The following is a 21,948-nucleotide window of genomic DNA, read 5'->3' as shown; positions in this document are numbered from 1 at the left end:
CTTTTGATACAGTACATCTTTGAAGCTAACTTAAGGAAAAGATATACGATTAAGAAAAGACTAGTCTAAGCTAATTTTTCTCAATGTCATTCAAAAATGTAAATTATTTGAAATAATTCAAATATACATTAAACAGATGTGATTAAATAAACTATAGATGATTCATGGACCAGACTAGTAATTGTCTATTAAAAATGCTACTTACAGCCCCACTGAGAATGGCACAGCAGGGAGATGAAAATATCCTGAGTTCTTGGTAATGGTACTGAACTCTTGACTCAACCAGTTTTAGCATGTCCTACTTAGACTTGTTTTGTGAATGAATGCATTTCACTTTTTTTTTTTTTTAGGTGCACGGTCTGGGAATCTAACCCAGGTCTCCCACATGGAAGGTGAGCATTCTACCACTGAACAAATATGCATTTCACTTATGTTAGAAGCAATCCGAATTGGGATTTATAGGTACTTGCAGCCTAAAGTATTTTTTATAAACCAAATCCAATAATGTATTAGAATAATAGCACATAATGACCAATGGGTTTTACCCAGGAATTTAAGAAATTTCCAGCATTTCAAAAATATATTTATGAAATTCTTTAGATAGAGTAAGGGAGAAATAAGCATATGATCATCATCCAATGTGCTAAATTTAGATAATTATTCAAGGCCCATTTCTGAATTTTAAAAAGTATATATATTATTAAGCTACAAGTAGGAGACATTTTTCCTAACATGATAAACATGCTAACAGTAAATAGAAATTTAGAATAAAGCTAGGATGCCTGCTTTCACATCTAATCTTCAAAATTGTTAAACATGACCATCTAAATTCAATAATATAAAAAAAAATAGCTGAATTCTAAAATTTGTACAGGCTGAGATAAAAAACTGGTATTTTTAGGTGATATGATTTTCATCTAGAAAATCCTGGTCAATCAACTGAAGAAGAAATCAAGATGAATTAGGGAGTAGAGACAAGTGGCTTAGATAAAAATATTAACAACAACCCAACACCAACAATAATCCAGGAATCAATTCAGGAAATGTGGGTGGGAACATGTTCAATAGGGTGGGGGGGGGGGTAGAAACATTCTAAATAGCAATAAAACTAGAGTATTTTTTGTCTAACGAAAGAAATGCTTAAGGCCCATATAAAATGATAATTATCTGAAAAAAAAAAATGGAAAGGCATGTCATGTCCTAGAGAGGGAAGGATCAGTGGCGAAAAAACATCAATTCTCCCCAAATTAACTTTTAAATTAAATGTCTTCTTAATCAAAATCCCAGTAGGAAATGGAAACATTGATAATAAAGTTCATCTATAGAAAGGTGCAAAAACAGGAATTTTTCTGAAATGATAAATATTAATTACGTTAAATATAAAAAGTAGTAGAAAGAATATATGACCATATTAAAGTAATAATCTCTGGGTGGCAAGAGAATGAATGAGTCTCATTTTCTTTCTTAAACAGATTTAAATTTTCTGCAGTAGATACAAAGATGTTTTATTTTCAATTAAAATGACATTAATAGAAACCAGAGGTAATGAAATATCTTTATTTTCTAAAATATAGATGTAAGATACAGATTCAACAAAAAAGCTTTAATGTAATTACAAGACACAATTTTAGAATAAATTGTTAAATAAAAGATTTGAAGCATTAAAGTTAGCTGCCCTATTTAGAGTACCTACCTTGTGTCAGACATGCTCTTATGTTTAACACAATACTTTCAAGACCACAGTGTTAACAGTTTTTTCTTGTACAAGAAAATGATCGATTTTCCTGTTAACAATGATTTTAATTATATAAAAATTCACCCAGATTAATAAATACTTAGAACTCTCTTTTGAAGTACAGGGTTTTATCAAGAATTATTCTGAGTTTTTTTTCACATCTTTTTGGACTCTGCAAACACTTCATGTTTGGACAAACTGTATAAATCAAACTAAATCAAGAAAGTAACTCCTAATGAAATAATATATTAATGAGAAAGTTGACTCATATCATTTAAATTTTCCCTCTGCTTTCTATTACAATTAAACCTTGAACTAGTTATTACAATATTTTGAATTTCTAAGTATTTCAAAATAAATGGCTTTATGTAGATATAAATTTAAAAGGATATCCTCTTCGGTCATCTTTACCATATGATAGAAACAAATAGCTAAGAAATAAGAAATAAGATATTTTTTAAAAGACCAAGCTAGAAAACACAGAGTTATTAATCTGCAGTTTTAAAGATGTAGTAGATTTTTAGAATAAACATAAACTAAAGCTGAAATAAGCAGGGACAATGAGAATGTGACTAATGGACAAGGAACATTGAACTATTCAGATAATTAAGGCTAATCTACTTATTTTGTCCTAATTATATTTCAATCTGACCTCAGGGTCTGGCCATATTTCCTTGACAAGCTATTAGATTCTTTTGCAGATATTCCAAAGGACATCATGGGTTTCTGAAACCAATGAGCAATGCCAATATAAAAAAAAACAATAGAGGGCAGTACAATGGTGGCTCAACAGGCAGAATTCTCGCCTGCCATGCCAGAGACCTGAGTTCGTTTCCTGGTGCCTGCCAAAAACAAACAAACAACAAACAAAACCAATAGACTCCATCATAGCTGAATCATACAGCAAGATTAAGGCAGCAAGTTGCTGGCAAGAGTGTAGAACTAGGCAGCTAGCAGAATCAGATGCTTCAACTAAATATCCCCAGATTTCATCTAATGGTCTCAGGAGACAATGAGTATATCCTTAGCAGAATCAGTGGTCTCTTGAAGACTGGTCCAGAGCCAAAGCTATGTAATGCAGAAACCTCAAATATATTTAACTCAACACATGAAACTAAAAACACACAAACAAAAAAGGAATATAGTGCAGAGGCCAGAGAATCCCTCCCATTTTTTAGCTACTTAGGATTTTTTGTTTTTATACTGCTTGGGATTATATGTGCACCATGATTAAAAATACCATTTTTTTGGTTTCATTTGTTTTGTTTTATGCTCTATGGTTTCATAACGGAACACAATAAAACAGATGAGAACTCACACCTTCTTTGGCCACCAGTCATGAAGCTCTTATCTGAGAAACTGCAAATAAATCATTTGTTGAGGTTATACAGTTCCTAGTTAGCAAAGCTTTGATTTAATACTGTTGGGGATGAGGGTACAAAAACTATAAAAAATGCTCATTTATTCAAGCATGCAGTCATTCATTAATTCCGCAAGTATTTACCAAGCACCTACCAAAATAACTGAGAATAAGAAAGTAATATTCCTCCTCACAGAGAATGTAGAGGCAATTTCCAACAGTAAGCAAACAATTACAATTAAATAATGATAATTGCTATGACAGATCACCAACCCCTGCCTTGGTAATATTTCTAGAGGAATCGTTGAGTTCTATAATACCTGTGATCTGCATCAGCCGGTGCAATGTGTTTTGGGGTGTGATAACGGTTAAGATTGGAAAGAAGGGGCATCTCGGGAGAGGAGTTGGAAGCAGAACAATGGGCACTTCTAAAATTCCAGAGGCAAGAGAGGAAATAGAATGTTTCTGGGACTGAAATTCCTCGATCTGGCAGTATCTCAAATTTGACATGAATGGACAAGAGTTTCATCGGAAGAGGAAAATGAAGCTCAGATACAAATGGACTTGTGCACCACTGTGAGGAATATGGACTTTTTCTTGGGATCATTGAGAATCCACAGAAAGGTTTAACGTTTACGGAGTGCTATGACCCGAATACCTATTAAAACAAGCACTGGATGCAGAGTATAAACCTACTCAAAGGATGCAAGATGGACGTCTGGAAGACCATTCAGGGAACAGTTATAGTAAAGTAGGTGAAGGTGGCTGCTTGTGCCTACTAGAATTGGAAGCTAATTTGTAGAAAATTAAGAAATAATTATTCTACTACTTTTCTCCCAACCTTTAAAAGGTGAATCATTTCCCTGCCTGGTTAATTGTCAGCTCTTTAGTGATCTTCTAATCAGTTTTCCCACATTCGTCCATTCTTGCCACTCTGAAGACAGAATTAAATTGTTAAACTAAAAATAAGATTGCATTACTCCTTCACCTAAAGCTCTTCACTGCCATCACATCACTTTTAGGATACAGATTAAGTTCTTAGCATGCCCTTCCATCTTCTGGGTCATACCTAATGATATAGCCTGTGGCATTATCACTTACATTCCACCTCAACACACAGGCCACATTCCCCTTCCTATGGATACTCTGACTGCCACAAATTAAATGAGTTTCTCTCTCTTAGGCAGTCATATCATTTGTCTTTTCCTTCTTATAACCAACTGATATTATAAGTGATGGCTGCTACGTCCAACAATTTATTGAACTGAGGTGACACAAACCCTTTTTCCTTTACAAACACATTAAAATGGCAAATGGGAAAAAAACAGTAAAAATGTTTAAATGCATAAACAAGCTCAAAGAAGGAAAGGAAAATCCTTAGGTTATCAGCACTGCACTGAGGAACAAAAAAATATTAAAGCCCAAGCAGCAAGCAGAAACTCACAGTTATAGTAACCATGATTATTTTATCCAAGTTTAGAAGCAAGCAGCTAGGTTAGTAGTTTTTAATGTCCATAAAATGGATGCCAGGAGACAGATGTAGCTGAAAATTATTTCTGTACATGAAAACTAAAGCTTCAGAAAGCTGCCCCAATTCAGAAAATAACCAGAAAAAAGTTTGGAAATGTAGAAAGAAGACTTATTTCTTCCTAGGTTCTAAACTAGAAATAAAAAGTCATTATGAAAACTACAAATCCAAATCTCTTCCATGAATAAATATTAAATGTGAATTTTCATTACCAATGGTGCTTTAAACTCAAGCCAAGCAATAAATATGAAAACTGACTTAGGACCACTTGGGTCACAGCAAAAGTTCATACAAAAATCTTCCTACTTATGGAATTTGCAGAATCAAAAACACATGGAATTCCTATGGAATAAACACTCCCCTTGTACAGATTTAGTCTGAGTGTGTGGTAGTTAGATTCAGGTGTCAACTTGGCTAGGTAAAGGTGCCTAGTTCTATTGCTGTGGAAATGAGCCAATGGCATGTGAACCTCATCTGTTACTGATTACATCTGCAGTCGGCTAGGAGGCATGCCTGCTACAATGAATGAAGTTTGATTTAATTGGCTGGTGCTTAAATGAGAGATTCAACATAGCACAGCCCGAGCAGCTCAGCATTCCTCATCTCAGCCCTCGCAGCTCAGCCCAGGCCTTTGGAGATGTAGAAAGGAATCACCCGGGGAAAAGTTGTTGGAACCCAGAGGTCTGGAGAGAAGGCCAGCAGAGATCATCCTGTGGCTTCCCGTGTAACAAAGAACCTCAGTTGAAATTGAGAAATTGTAAGGAAAACAGGAGTGAAGGATCCTAAACAGTTATGAAACTCTGCAGGACATACTCCATCAGATTTCAATGTCTAAGAGTCATCGATAGAATCACATTTGCCTTTGGGTCTTAATAGAGCTGCAGCCCTACACTTTCCAAAGGCTCACACAATGACTGCTCTCTGAAGAACTAATGTTGACTAAATAAATCCCCTTTTATTGAAAGCCAATCTGTCTCTGGCGTGTTGCATTCCAGCAGCTAGCAAACTAGAACAGAGTGCATCCTAAATTCAATCTGTCCCATGTGCTTTTCAGGTTTTGTTTGTTCCTCTTGATTCTTGGATGAATGATCCTGATGATGGTTCATACTCGTCTGATAGACACAAATCCCAGCCCAATGCCATGGATGCCATGTGTATTTGCATAGACCAAAGATGACACACATAAAACACCAATTAACAAAGGAGACTTACCACTACAGCCCATTGGCTAGGTTGGACCTGGTAAACCTCTGCCTTTCCCAGAAGTTCTTTACAGTGTGAGGAGACATCCTTCCCTGGAAGCAGACTTTGAGCAGTGAGAGAGAGGAGGTGTTAAAGAGGACAAGAGATAAATTTCTCTCCAATTATCCCCCAACCAATAAACCTTTCCAAAATGCAGTGTTCCATAGAGACTGGTTTAGTTTGCTAAAGCTCTTGAAATGCAGATACCATAAAATGGTTTGCTTTTAACAATGGGGATTTATTAGTTTTACAAGTTTACAGTTCTGAGGCATTAAAATTTCCAAATGTAAGCATAATCAAGATGATACCGTCTTCCTGACAACAGGCTGCTAATGATCTAGAACTTCTCTGTCACATGGCAAGACACATGGCAGCATCTACCGGTTACTCCCTTCTCTTATGGGTTTTGTTGCTTCTAGCTTCTGGCTTCAGTGATTTTCTCTCTGTTTCTGTGAGTTTCTCTCTCAGCTTCTGTGGCTTTCTGTTTCTGCAGTGTTTTCTTTCTGTTCTTCTCTAAATTTCATCCTCATATAAATGACTCCAGTGAGGATTAAGCATCTGGAGCATGCCTCAACTGAAATAACCTAATCAAAAGGTCCCACCCACAACAGGTTTCACCCAAAGGAATGGATTATCTTTAAGAACATGATCTTCTGGGGTCCATAAAGTCTCTAACCATCACACTCTACCCTCTGCACCCTAAAAGACATTTCCTTCCATATGCAAAATATTAATTCCCTCACAATATCCTAAAGCCTTAAATCATGTCAGCAAATCATGTCAGATTTTGTCAGCATTAAGTACAAAATCTCATCAAAATCAGTCACTAGTGTGGTCTGTTCTAAGGCATAATTCTCCTTAGGCTGTGGGCCTGTGAAACTTAGAACAAGTTATCTACTTCTGACATATACAGGAGGGACAATCACAGAGTAAACATTTCCATTGCCATAGGGAGAAATTGGAAGGAAAACAGGAGTGAAGGATCCCAAACAGTTATGAAACCCTGCAGGACATACTCCATCAGATTTCAAGGTCTGAGAGTCATCTATAGAGTCACATTTGACCTTGGGCCTTAATAGAGCTGCAGCCCTACACTTTCCAAAGGCTCACACAGTGACTGCTCTTAACCCTGGGGTGAGTGCTCCAACATCTCCCAGCATTGAGATGACAGCCATTCGAATGATATACTTGGGAATGGTTAAGATGGGAAAGTTTGTGCTGTATTCATGTTTCCATAATTTAAAACCTAAAATTAAGAACCAAGAGACAAAGACAATAAAATACAATCCATGATCTTATTTATGGAATATAACAGGAGAAGCGAGAAGACTCAAAGAGATATTATTGGGACGTGGAATAATTGGATTATAGATTGTAAACTTTATATCAATGTAAAATATCTCAAACTTGATAAATACACTTAAGGTGGCGACTTAAGTGAATATCCTTGTTCATAGGAAATGTACATAGCAGTATTGTGTTCATGGAGCATGATGTATACCATCTATACTCAAATTGTTCAGAAGATGGATTGATACATAGGGAGACAGACAGAAAGACAGATATAGAGATTGGTAGATGCATTGATAGGTTCATGGATAGAGTTAGAATGATATGGCAAATGGGGCGAAATGTTAAAATTGGTGGATCTGGGTGTATTTTGGAGTTCTCTGTATGTTTTTTATTTTTTTATTTCTGTAGCTATCCTCTAAGTGTGAAAGTAATTCAAAATAAAAAGTTTAAAATTATTAAAATATGTATTATATTATGTATGTATATATATATGTACATACATACGTTTGGCTACAAATGTATACACTTTAGTTTGGGACTAGAAATTTTCAGTTTCCCTAGTTGGTTGGATTTTTTTTATGCAAACATTGGTTTCATAAGCAAACAATAAATATTTTTAAAATATGAAATAAACTTTAAAGAAGAAACTAAGAAAGAGAAATCATATAGAAAGAAAGATAGCATGAAAAAAATAATAAGAAGACATGAAAAAAATGTTAGAATACCCAAATAGATTTGGGGGAGGGGGAATAAAACTATAATCTTTGAAATGAAATGGACAAAAATCCTACACATCTTAAGGTAATTAATCATATTGGAACAAATGGAAAATGGAAATTAGTACTGAGTGGAAAGAGAATGACGTAAAAAGGAGTGAAGAACAGGTAAAAGAAGTCAATAACAGAATAGGAAATTTCAAATAAATATCCAGGTATTTTGGAATAAGAAATTAGAAAAATAAGGGAAAGGCAGAAAATGAAGTGATAATTGCTAAACATTTTTTAGAATGGAAGAAAGCCAGTGTTCTTCAGATTATGAAAGCATATTAAAAAACAAGACTGACAAAAATAAACCCACGCTATAGTAAATTATGATAAAATTGAAGAAGCTCAAAGATAAAATGGAAATGTCAGAAGCAGCCAATAAGAAAGGTAAATTGCAAACAAAGGAAAAATTATTAAACTAACAGTAGACTTCACATTTGCACGACTGACATCAGGAAACAATGGAATAATATATTTTTCAGGATGAGAGAAAATAAATGTCAATCACAAAGTATATACCTACTTTAATCTCTGTTGAGTTTGAAGGTCATACAAAGACATCTTCAGACAGATTAAAGGAACTTAAAATCCACAGCCTCACTGAAAGAACTTCTATGATACTCCTTAAATTAAAAGAGTACATATAGTAAGAAAACAGGGAACTGAAACCAGGGGTAGGACATTGTTGCAAGAGGCAATAATGAGCAAAGAAATTAGTAATTATTCTCTTAGATTAAAAGTGGTGATTTGCTTTGAATTAAAGGAATATGAACTGGTATATGATAAAGACATGGAAATGGTAGGTAAGGAAGTTTGGGATAAAAATGTCTCAGCAACTAGATTAAATAAATTATGCATGTTACAAATTTAAGGATAAGCACAAGAATAATAGCAATATAAGCATATTTTCTAAAATAATATGAAAGTAAAAAGGAAATTTAAAAACATGAACATCCAACAGAAGACAAAAATGAAAAAGTTATTATAGAAAAAGCATAGTAAATTGTAAAAAGGTAGATATATTTTTTAAAAACTCAGTAATCAAAATTAATGTAAACAAATTAGATACATCATTAAAACACACAATGTCAACAAATAGATAAAATCTAAATCTGCATCTATGCTATTTACTTAAGATGGACTTACAGCATGTTAAGTGAGAGAAAAGTTGAAAGTAAAAACTTAGTGCAAATATAATAGGTAGTCCTTAACCTAGATAATTACGGTATAAAAATACTAATATCAAACAAAATATTTCAGGGCAAAATGCATCATACTAGTAGAATATAATTTCTAATCCTTAAAGGAACAATTCACTGGGAAGATAATTAGACTTTTATACTTCTATATACCTAAAATTGCATCAACATATATTAATGTTTGTACACACTCCAATCTTTTATGAAAATATGCAGTATGTTTTTACACAGCATACTATTTATTTTATGCTATAGAATATAATATAAATACACACTATTAAAAATATTTGTTCCATACATCAAAGTGTGTGAATTTAACAAATACACACACAAGCTGGAGTTGATATGTGTGGAACGCTGTACCCAAGAAATAGCAAATAGCCCTTCTTTACAGGCAGCCACAAACATTTATAAATTATGACAACATAGGTGCCCCAAAGAGAGCAGTTGTTACCTTGGGTGTGATAAAAGGTCAGACGAAAGGCAGGGGAAAGAGGGGAGTTCAGTAAACCCAAACTGCTGTGCACTCAAAGGACACGATTTTATGGGGTGTGAAAACATTAGGGCATGAGAAGACAGGAGGTTGAGCCATATGTATCCTTCTTGCTAGGACTGTATTACTCTTTTAGAATTTCCATTAATTAAAAAAATAAGCAAATGAAATACATAAATTAGCAAGGAACTAAAGTGCTATCAAAGTTAGTTTGCTTTGAGTGGGTGGAAAAAATAATAAGGTGCGATTTTTATAGGCACTGTTGGTTCATTTTTTTCTCCTGAATACATACTGAGGTACAACTTACAAGAGAAGAAATATCAAGCATTTCAGGGTATCCTTCACTTCGCATCATGGCTAGGAAAAATTACAGAACAAAGTTATCTAAAATAATATGATTGATTGCTTTCAGCAATTCTATGGATTGATGTACAATTCCATGCCATTTTTATTTGTAATATGACTTTGAAAATGCACTCATGGGCATATATACTGAGCAGGCACTTAACTCAGGCTAAATCAACCAGATTTATTCAACTGATTACTTGTCCATATTAGAATAAACACATGATTTCTTCCTGCCCCTCTCAAATCCTAATAATGTATTAATAACTAGACAATTATGGAGCAAATTAAAATAATTATCTGGATCATCCTAGCAAAAAAGGATCACTTTTTACCTAGAATACTGAGCCAATAAAATACCACTACATTATGGAACTTATGATTTAGGAATGCTGAGTTCAAATTTGCCTGTGGATACTCAGTTTGGAAAATAATCCTCTACACCAATTAAACATATAAACAAGGTTATTGTGGCCTGCATAAGACTCAAGGGTAACAAACTGATCTCATGTATTTGTAAACCTAAATGAGGAAGAGTATTTTTGTAGACGCAAGGAGCATATTATCATTTAAAATCTTTATTTATTAAAGGACAATTTGATTTTCTAAGAAATATCTCATTTCATTATCAAATTCCAAAATAGAATGTTTCAACCTCCCCACACAGAAATACCAAAGTAATAACTTTGCTACTTCATTTTATTTGACTGCAATAGTATTAAGCAGAATCTAATCAAATGCTAGGTACATAGTGACCTAAATATGTTGTGACTCTTATTACTCATTGTTTTATTTTCAGTGTCAGAAAGTTCATTGTCATATTGATTGGGAACCTAATACGTATCAATTAATATTTTTTTTTCTGAATTTAATGAGTTTTAAAAATTGTGGAACTACCAGTTCATGTAACTCTAAGTTGAATTTTATATGCGTACTGCATGGAAGTTCTAAACTCCTAATATGGTTATCTTAAAAGGCTTGTTTTCTCTTCCTAGACCTCCCTTCCTCATCCTTTTATCTATCCATCTATCTCTCATCTACTTATCTATTTACTGATCTACATCCTTACCCAACTATACCACGTTAACTATGAGTTCCATCACTAGTCTAATTCCACATGTAAGAAAACTGCAGTTCAGAGATGCCAATTCACTTGCTTATTGCCACACAGCTAATAAATAGGAACGCCCAGAAATGTCCAACTCCAAACCCCTAGTCTCAAACACTGCGCTGTACTGCTACAATGTGCCTTCTAACATGGAAGTCATAAAACTATAACTGGGTTCTCTGACAAATGTCTGAAATCTACTCTTGCTTACCTTGTTCCACATATGCAGAGATACATCATCTAGTCAGCCTTGTGAAATTTTCCAAATTCTTGTTGTCTTGCTGAAATGGCATATTATTCAACGTAGCATTTACAATTCTTCTCAATCTAAAGTAATTCTTTTCTTTTTGCATGGTTCTCAAGCATTAAATATGCCTCACCCCATTATTTCATGTATCATTATTTACATGCTATTTTTCTGTAGTTTTTTTTCCATAAGGACTCTCTTCCCCACTAATTTCTGAGGTCTTTCATAAGAACTACTTTGTTATTTTTTATATCAACCAAAATTCCTTATTGCCTCTACAGAATTGAACACATAAACAAATGATAAGCTATCAGTTTTTCTCAAACACTGATTTGTAACTGTATATATGATTTTTGAAGTTTGAAATCCATTTAAAAAAATTTTAAATGTATTCACCCCTTATAAATAATATAATAATTTAAACAAAGTAGATGATATGGTATCTATATCAAAATTCAAATACCTTTAATGAAGGTCTAAATTAGATGGAAGAGAATCTGAATACACACTGTGGTGATTGGAGAAATAGGGTGGACTACATGAGTTGTGCCTGCAGTGGAATCTGGAGGACCTCTGGAGGGAAAAATAGGAAAGAGATTTAGGTTGATTCTCAGAGTCTGGAACACCAGGTTTAGACCATCATGCAGGAGGGGAACAAAAGCTTTTTTATTGTTTTGGGTGAAAAATGAATTAACTGGAGTGGAAAAACTCAGTGGACGTGTGTTGATTTAAACATGGAAGAATAATTTTATGTTGAAACTTGTTTCATATTTCTATTCAAATCTAAGGGAACAGGACAAAATTTTCTCAGAGACAAGCGCCATTAGAAACAGAAAAATAAATATTAATTCTCTACTACTTGAACTATAGTATAGAGCACAAGGATAGTTACAAGACAGGTAGAAAAGGAAATCTGTTTCATTGAACGAGATACCATTAGTAAAGAAGATTGGGAGAGCATCACCAATAATTATGAAATGGATGAGAGCAAAATATCCCAAAATTGGACCACATAATGGAAATAGCAGAGCCTGGGGGTGGCAAAACAGAACAGAATTTGATGCACACAGGGTACAGAGGCAAACACCAAAGTCCGCTAAGTAGAACCAGCGAGTCACCCAAAACTCTGCCAGGAAATGGAAGGAACTATGGAATTCCAACAGTTCTGCTTGACAGAACTTAGAGGCAGAGGGTATTTCTGTCATTGTTTATCAATATTCATTATTACCTCCTTGGCTAATGCAAAAGCACATGCTAGATAACTTAAAATAAGCATTAAAAGTCCAATAAAGATCACAATGTCGTTATTACATTATTGGATAATTTTAAAAATATCTTCTTTCAATTATTAAAAAGCAAACACAAGAACAAAAATCTCTAACTGATCTGAGCCAGAAGGATTCTCTGCTGTGATGTAATTTCCATTAGAATTTCATGCATAAAATTCCTGGCTGACGGAATCTTTTGAAAGCATGTCTCTCTACAAGATTGTACCCAGTGTGCCCACAATGCAACATGCTAATATTCACCAAGACTGATTCCCATCCTTTAGTATTGGGCTTCAGTTTGTAACATCAACTCTTCTGTTCACCTTTCTGGCCTCCACACCTTTAATGCCACTTTCCAAAGAGCATTAAGGAAAAAGTCCCACCTGTCCCTGTTTCCAGAACTTGTCTCATTAGGAAGGGAGAGGTCAAAATTAAATTTTCATCGGAGGTGAATATTGTACCCAGATGCTAATAAGTAGGACTAATGTGATTATAAAGAACTTAAAATGCATTTATCAGTCTTTAGATGAGTTGATAGGCTTGCACACTATCATTTACCCTTCTCCTGTGTACCTGTTTTGGTTAATTATTTCTCCCTGTTACGTTATACTTTCCACAAAGTAACTCTGCAGCATCTTTTCTATAAAATAAATCATTATCTTTTGTCAAAGGAGTGCATAATTGCAAGAAAATAGCAGTTCAAAACTGCTTACAATTGGCTTTTTACATTTGACAAATACAGAAGAGAATAATTGCCTAAGGACAATGTATAACCTTGATTTAAATGACTTATTATGCACACTTCACATATATGCAGCAAAAATAATCTTCCTCCCTCAAAACAGCTCTCCCTGCTGACAAATAAATTTCTTTAGGTTGAGAATGGTGTACGTTTATAATTCTCTTGTCTGTTTTATAACTTCATGTATCTTACATCTACTCCCTTTTCACCTCATTGCCCTACTTTTTAATCCAAGAGATCATTTTTCAACTATGATAACTTCTTAAAATGAAGTTTCGTGCAAGTCTAAGGAAAATAAAGAAGTATATCATACAAATTGGGAAGAGAAATGGAGAGATGGGTACTCATTTTCTCTCCCTCCCTCTCAATGTACACAACATTAATTCTGTGAAGATAACTAGATATAGTAGTAGGTAATAGCACAAATCGCTACAAATAGCATTTAAAATCTTGTAGAACTCTGAATTATGTACATTTCAGTTAAACAAGCTTAGTTTTACTTTGTATTCTTTCACAACCAATAAATGTTAATCTCCGTAGGGCATTCAGGATTTACAAGTGATATGGTGGGTAAGATTCCTCATGTATTTTCAAGTCTTCTATCTTAAGCATCGTAAGGTAACTGATCGATATGAATGAGAAACCAGAGGAGGCATTGGGAGTGGGAAGTCTTATTCTGCTGGAATAAGGACATCATTTGACAGGAAAGGGAGAGGCTAATAAGAGGTAGAACAGTGATGAAGACTTTAAAATGTTTAAGAATTCTTGCCATGTCTGTTGGTATTATTGGCTGCCTTTCCTTTAGTAAAATGTAGATTCCAATCATAGTTAAGTTGTATTTAAAACTTTGCAATGGTGATCAATATTAATAGATGTTTACTTGTACCTAGTTGCTGGAAAGTCCAGAGTAAAAATCGGTCAATGATGGGATACAAGTAGAGAGGGTGATTTCAAAAGGTCTGAAAAATTTGGCATATGCAAAAAAGTCAAATAATTAAGAGTCAGAAACAGAGGGCAAAAGCAGCTGTCCCACAAGGAGTGCATCTGGACATTTCATTGGAAAAGACACACTGATATAAATACCATCTGAGTCTTCTAACATTGTAAGAAGGAAAAGTGCCTATGCTAGCTCAGTGTGTTTTCAAAGAGAAATCGGTGAATGAATACTCAATAACTTCACAGAATTCTTCAAGTCCTGTAGAGAGATTTTTATGTGTATTAATTTAAAAAAGTAAGTAACAAGCATATTCTGTATTATTTAGTTGACCACCATATAACAAAGTGAGGTTCTTCAAAGTCAGCATTTCAATGCCATTGAAGACAACTGGATCCAAGTGTCCTCCCATCATTCATGCATACACAAATGTATCTACAACACAAATGCACATGCGCACACACATACAGAGTCTACTATAAGCCGGGAACAATTCTAGGTATAGATATATAGGAATAGGAATAACAAAAGGAAGTCCTTGTTCTCATGGTGTCCACTTCCAGTGAGGGAGATCAAGTTTTATAAAGAAAAACAGAAAGCAGTAATATATAGGATAAGAGTAAATACTATCCCGAGAATTAAACATTGGCAATGTGATAGAAGGAGGTCAGCAAAAGACTCTGTGAAGAGGTATTTAAACTGAGATATGCATGAAGGGGAGGAAACTAACCACAACAAAAAATAATGTGAAGAGAATCCAGGCAAGGACTAGTTAGTGCAAGGACTGCTAAGGGGAATAAGTTTTATGTGTTCCAGGAAGAGAAAAGAACGCTGTGGCTGGGACTTGGTGAGTCAGAGCGTGCATATTAGATAGGTGAAAGGGGCCAGGACACGTAGAGCTCTGTGGTCCAAGACAAAGAGTTTTTAGATTATTCAAATTGCTGTTATAAAGCACCCATGTTTTTAAGATGCAATATTTCTATTTAAAAGATCACAGTGGCACCTAAATGAAAAATGGATTTTAGAGAGATAAGAAAAATGCTAAGAGGCCCAATTAGGGGGCCTGTGGGAATTCATTCAAGAAATGAATCTAGTAAGATGCTAATAGTAGATATGGGAAAAAAGTTGATGGATTCACTTGGTGAATGTGAGAGATGGGAGGGACAGAGGAAATGGGTGATGGGTGCTTGACAAGGTCTGATCATAGGAAGAGCAGTGATCCCATTTATTGAATGGTAAAAATTCAGAGTTAAATAGTTTGATGGGAGAAGGGATGCTGGGAAAAAGGGTTATGGCTTGGACATTTAAATTTAGAAATGCTTATTGGTCATTTAAGTGGAAATGTCAAGTAGGCGAGGATAAATGGGTCTAAAGTTTTAAGGTAAGGCTCAGAGCACAGCTAAATAATAATGCTATGGATGCTTCGGAATTGTTTAAGAGATTTGAGAGGGGCCTATAGGAAAATAAATAATCCACTGTATGATTACATGCTAAAGTGCTGTATAAAATGAAGGATACAGTATCATCCTTTTAAATAGCTTCCTCAGATTAAAAAAAAATAGTAAACCATCAAAAGTCCAAAAGGCCACACTTATATCATTCCTTACTTAATTTAAAAATGTACACATCTTTGTATTTATAACTTAAATGATATGAAATGCAAAGGAAAGATATACTTCATTTTAATATTTTTTTCTGGAGAATTCTAATCAACAGTTTTTCAAAATAATACCATAGTACATTTTAGTGCCCATTTATGTAGATTCATCTTTATTGGTCAAATTGCATTCCCAAGTTTCGTACTATAATCAGACACCTTCTATACCACAACTTCTTTATATATTTCTCTCAATGAATATTTGTCTTGTTTCCAAGACAAAAATTGTTTCCAAATTTTGTTATTTTGGTAGAATGAATTACATATTCCTGACTGTTGAATGGATGATTAATTTCAGGTGAAATGCCATCCAAAGGATTGTCCTCCTTTTATGAGCTATCTTTTGTCCTATGATTGCCTTGATTCAAATTGTCATCCATCCCTCCTACTCGTCTTACCCTTTCTAAAGAAATTTTACTTAATAAATGTTCACTATAAATTGGAATACAGATTATCAAGAGATAGAAATAGGGTAGAGATGGTCCTGAAGGAATACAGATGTTGCAACAAAGCTGATTGTAAAACTTTATATATGGGTAGCACAATACTGCCTGATTGTAGAACAATAATGTAAGTACATTGAATGAAGGTAAATGTGAGTATGGTCGAGGTGAGGGTGAAGGGCTAGGGGCATGTATGAAATCAGAAGATTTCATAAAGAATAAAGACTGAGACGGTATAATTTAGGAATGCCTTGAGTGCACAATGAAGGTGATTAAATGTACAAATTAAAAAATGTTTTTGCATGAGGAAGAACAAAGAAATGTTAATATTGCAGGGTGTTGAAAATAGATGGCATATGGGGAAAAGTACAATCAATGCAAGCTAGGGTCTATAGTCAACAGGAACATTGTAATATGCTTCCACTGAATGTAACAAAGGCATTATGCCAAAACTAAATGTCAACAGGTAGGGTCATTGGGAAAGGGGTATGGATTTTGTGTGGGAGAAAAGGAAATGTCTTCAGAGAGAGTATGGGGGTGAAGGCATCTCTGTACACCTAGGCTGGGTTATATGTTGTGTGAATAAAACTATTTTAAAATGGTCAGAGAGAAACAAGTGCTGGAGAAAATGAGAAGAAAGAGATATACTTATTCACTGCGGTAGGGAAATGAGAGGTGCAGCCCTTAGAAAGCAGCGTGGTGGTTCCATAGGAGGCCAGGGGTGGGTTTGCCATATGATCCTGAAATCCCATTGCTCAGTGTATGCCTGGAGGATCTGAGTGTGGGGACATGAATGGACATTCGCACACTGGTACTTCTTGCGGCAGTGATTGTGATCCACAATGGATGGAGGTGCCTAATGGCACAACGATTGAGGAATGGAAGGGGGAACTATGGTGCATACATAGAATGGACTACTGAGTCCCCACAAGAAGGAATGAAGTTGTGAGGCATCCAACTAGATGAATGAAGCTTGGGAACCATATGTGAATGAAATGTCAGGAACAAAAAGACAAATATTATCATGCCTCAATTATATGGACTAACTATAATATAAAAACTCAGTTAGCTAAAGTTAAAAGCATGAGTTATCAGGTAGGGGCTTATTATAAAGGGTCCTAGATTGTAAGCTCTTATAGCAGTCACATATATTCAGGAGGTATGATTGTTAATTTTAAATTCTGTGATGTTGAGCTGTTTGTATATAACCTGACCTTTCCCAGAAACTTCAGGTATGTAAGTGACAGCTAAGATTCAGAATCAGAGCTCTAAAGCTGCGAAGGTCAGCAATAGCCCCATACAGGAATGGTTAAAAAAGTTGAAAAAGTGATCAGACATCAAGTAGACATGTGAATGAAGCTAATCTGGAAAGGAGTAAGGTACATCAGAAGACGGGGTAAAGGATGATATCGTCTATATCTTAAAACTTCTGTGTGAGATTAAAGGGAGAAATGTACATTTCATGCAAAATTTATATTTTGGGTAGTGCATTTACTAATTTTATTCAGTTTAGCTGAATACCATAAGTACATGGACTCTTGAATATGACTTGAGATTTTGTTGGTCTGTACAGGTGAGTGTGAAGCCCCGATAAATCCCAGAGTGATTTGGACAGTGAATAAAGAAGTATTTGTAGTGTCCCCTGAGGGGAATGGGGAGAAAGGGGGAAAAGTTCAACTTCCCCTTTTGGAGAATTTCTTGTGCTTTAGCAAGCAGTGGGGACAACCAAGTTAATAGGCTGAGCCCCCGATTTTGGGAATTCACTCCTGTGAAACTTATTCTTTCAAAGGATAGGCTGTCTACTTAAAATTAGGCCTAAGAGTCACCTCCAGAGAACTCTTTTGTTGTTCATATGTGACCTGTCTCTCTAAGCCAACATGGCAAGGGAAACCATTGCCCTCCCCTCCTCCATGGGACAAGACTCCCTGGGGTGGGAATCTCTCTGGCAATGTTGGACAGAAATCCCAGGATAAACTGGGACCTGGCATCAAGGGATTGAGAAAACCTTTTTGACCAAAAGGAGGAAGAGAAGAATGAGTAAAAAATAAGGTGTCAGTGGCTGAGAGATTTCAAAGAGTCAAAAGCTTATACTGGAGGTTATCATTATGCATTAATAGATATCCCTTTTCAGTTTATGGTACATTTGAGTGGCTAACGGGAAGTACCTAAAACTGTAAGAGCTGTGCTCCAGTAGATTTGTTTCTTGAATATGATTGTATGAAGATATAACATTTACAATATGACTGTGTGATTTTGAAAACCTTGTATTTGATGTTCCCCTTATCTAGGATATGGACAGATGAGTAAAAAATATGGATTAAAAAATAAACAAATAATAGGAGGAACGAAGGTTAAAATATGTTGGGTAGATGAAAATAGTAGTGGTCAATGAGAGGGAGAGGTAAGGGATATGGGATATATGAGGCTTTACTTTTTTCTTTTTATTTCTTTCTCTGGAGTGATGCAAATGTTCTAAAAAATGATCATGGTGATGAATACACAACTATGTGATGATACTATGAGCCATTGTCATACACCATGATGAAATGTTTGTATGTTAAGAATGTTTGTGTTTTAATATTGTTTTGTCAATAAAAATATTTAAAAATAAGTAAATAAACTTTCACCAGCTATTTTCAATTTAACTGTTTCTTGTAAATTAAAATGGCTGTGTTATATAATGCTGATCTTATCTATTAAGTTCCTTGTCCTTTTATCTTAAGGAGAAGATATAGTTTTAATTAGTTTCTTTAAAACAAATAAAAGCATTTGAAATGAACTTACTTTTAAAGAGGTGAAGTCTTTGAACAAGTCACAATGACTGATATTCTTGTTCATTGAAAAATAGAAAGACAGAAAATGAATTTTTTGCTATTATTTTTAAAGTGTGTGGTTTAAAAAGAAACAAAGAACAGACATGTAGCTAAGTCTGTGTAAAGAAATATTTTAAAATAAAAAGATGACATTCCTTATGGATTTTTGATGATGATACTAGAAGGTATTTTAATGATCGTTTATAGTAAGAAAGAATTTCTTTTATTAAATAACATATTTTGCTAATATTGAGCCATGGGTTTTGACCAGCTCTCAGCAATTGTGTCCAGCCTCAGTCAATGACTCTTTTTGGCAGAAAGTTGTTAGGAAAAGTGGATGATGCTGCTCCCACACTACTCTATTGTTACCAGACAGGCCATGGATTATTTTTCTCGATGTGCTCAATAACCAATTCCTAAAGCACCAAGGTTTCAAAGACAGAAAGAGCTTATTACGAGGCACATAGTAGGAGAGCAGATGGCCTAATGGTCCAAAATCTCTCTCCTCAAACTGCCATAATTCTGATAGCTTTATTAGAGAAAAAGATGGGCAGGTTTAGGATAATGAGCACAGTGGCTCCAGATGATGTAATTAGAGGTGATCTAATTATTGAGCATGCACAGACAGATTACATGCTTAGTTACAGGTGAGAAAATGGTGGAGCATTATAATGAGGCATAGGTAACTTGTAGATTAAACGCTAAGCTACTGTGTGTGTCAGATGGGCCCATTTTGGTTAAATCCAGTCTAGGTTATCAAGATAACTTTGGACTTGGGGTGGGTTAGTTCTGGGCTGACTCAAGATGGTTCATTAATAAACATTAGGGGTGGTCTTTAATTATTACAAGACTCTAAAGTTGAAAAACTGGGCAACTGGGTACAAATGAAGGTTAGTCACAAAGTTTTCACAATTACAGGAGCAGAAGATAAAGGCTATACAATCAATGTCAGAGATTAAGGCAGCTGGATTACCATTTAGAGATTTCAGGTATCTCCCTCTGTCTACTCCAATATACCAGAAAAGAAAATGGAATATCTATATAATGATTCAGAAATCAAAATCATCCCTTAAATCCTAATTTCTTGATTACACTAACACCCTCTATCTCCAGAGAGAATCCAGAATGATCTTTTTAAGATATGCATCACATCATTTCATTCTCCTACCAGGCCTCCCAAATTTTATATTGTCCCTGAGCCCTTTCTGACCACATCTCCTACCAGCATTCCCCCAGCTTACTGAAAACTGGAACTCACTGGCTATCTTTCTACCACTTGAAAATAAATACCCTGGCTCCTGCCTTGAAGCTGCTATTTTTCTGCTTGGAAACATTTGACCCCCAATTTTCTAATGTCTGGCTTCTCATCATTTAAGTCTCTATCTGGTTATCTTCTCAGACAGATATTTCCTAAACACCATGCTCAAAGCAGACCTGTTATTCTCCATTACTTTTAAAAGACACATCTGTCCTTTTTCCCAAGATTATATTCTTCATAGCATTTATCGCTACCTGAAACTATGTTGTTTTATATTTGCTCTATTTTTAACTGAAAGTATTAGTAATTTTATTATTTATTTACTTGTCTAATGTCAAAACAGACTATTATGTACCTGGTATCTAAAATAGTGCCTGCTACATAAAAGTTAGTCAACAAATATTTATTAAATCAATGATTGAAGAATAGCTTGAAGGGCATTAAAAAGTGTTTTATTCTAGTAAAATGAGCTTCCATCTTCTACAGCTCACCAAAGCTGAAATCCTCACATTGTACCCTTTATTTAAATTGTCATTAAAATGCTTACTTAAGTTTATTTATTTTTATGAGGTAGATAGAACTATCTGATCACCTTGGTAGTTACCAAGAAAATCTAAAAATAATTATAGGAAGGAGAACTAGTATGTATCTAGCTGTCCACGATTTTCTGAAATTTTTTAAAGTTTAGTTCATTAAATAGACATAGTTCAATAAATAAACATAACCACTCTATAAATAGCAAGCAATGCACACACACTTACCCCCGCCACCCCCAGCCTCTTGGACATTTTGGGATGGCTTGGCAAGTGTTTGATGCCTTGAATGAAGAAAATGGACTTCTCTTCCTTTAAAAAAAAAAAAGCAGGACTGCACTAGAGAATCCAGTTTGAGGATGAAGCATGGACTGGGTGTCAGTTCACTTCCACACCTGAGCCAGATGCCCTGCATAATCCTATGCAGTCACCATGACTCTGAGGTAGGGATCTCCTTTTATAGATAAAGAAACTGAGGCTCCGGGGAACAAATATCTTCCCTAAGGTGTAAGGGTGTAACCTTCAGAACAAAAACTGAACTTCCTTCAGTCGAGCTTTTTCACCATGCTACCTTTACTACCTCCTGAAAACAGCCCCTCGATATCTTTCCTTGGATGTCCTACAAACCAAAGCAATATGGTTGAGAACAAACCAGTCATCAGTTCCCCTCTGCATATTTTCTCGATTTCAGCGAGTGAAACAGTTAGCTACCTCGTGAATCTTACTATTCAACCAGTTTAAAAATCCTGCCAATTCTGCGCCTCAAGATCACTTGTTTCTGTCACAATTTTACCTGGTGTCAGCCCTCATTTCCTTACCACTGCCATAGTTGGTTTTTGATCCTTCTTTTCAGATTCCAACATAGAATTAGAACTTGCTTCTTGCTTCTAGTGTAGGATTCTTCCAAATTCTACTTTCATGGCTGACACTGACCTTGCTAAGTAAAACATTACTATTCATTTTTTCCTTAAAATACAGCTCTAACT

General features: G+C 35.0%; 1 long non-coding RNA gene across 1 annotated transcript in view; it reads right to left on the bottom strand.

Moving 5' to 3' along the window:
• LOC143647973 (uncharacterized) overlaps positions 1–8,537 on the bottom strand; it is an 82,174-nt gene extending 73,637 nt beyond the window's left edge. The window contains exons 1-2 of the long non-coding RNA XR_013158293.1: positions 8,446–8,537; positions 5,836–5,929 (exon numbers count right to left, since the gene is read on the bottom strand). This is a non-coding gene — a long non-coding RNA (uncharacterized LOC143647973). The remainder of the gene's footprint in view (positions 1–5,835; positions 5,930–8,445) is intronic.
• Between the last annotated feature and the right edge of the window lie 13,411 nt (positions 8,538–21,948).

The sequence above is a fragment of the Tamandua tetradactyla genome, chromosome 10 (genome assembly GCF_023851605.1).
Source record: "Tamandua tetradactyla isolate mTamTet1 chromosome 10, mTamTet1.pri, whole genome shotgun sequence".
Taxonomy (NCBI): domain Eukaryota; kingdom Metazoa; phylum Chordata; class Mammalia; order Pilosa; family Myrmecophagidae; genus Tamandua; species Tamandua tetradactyla.
Note: the sequence above shows the minus strand (reverse complement) of the source record. Positions and strands in the feature narration are given on the sequence as shown.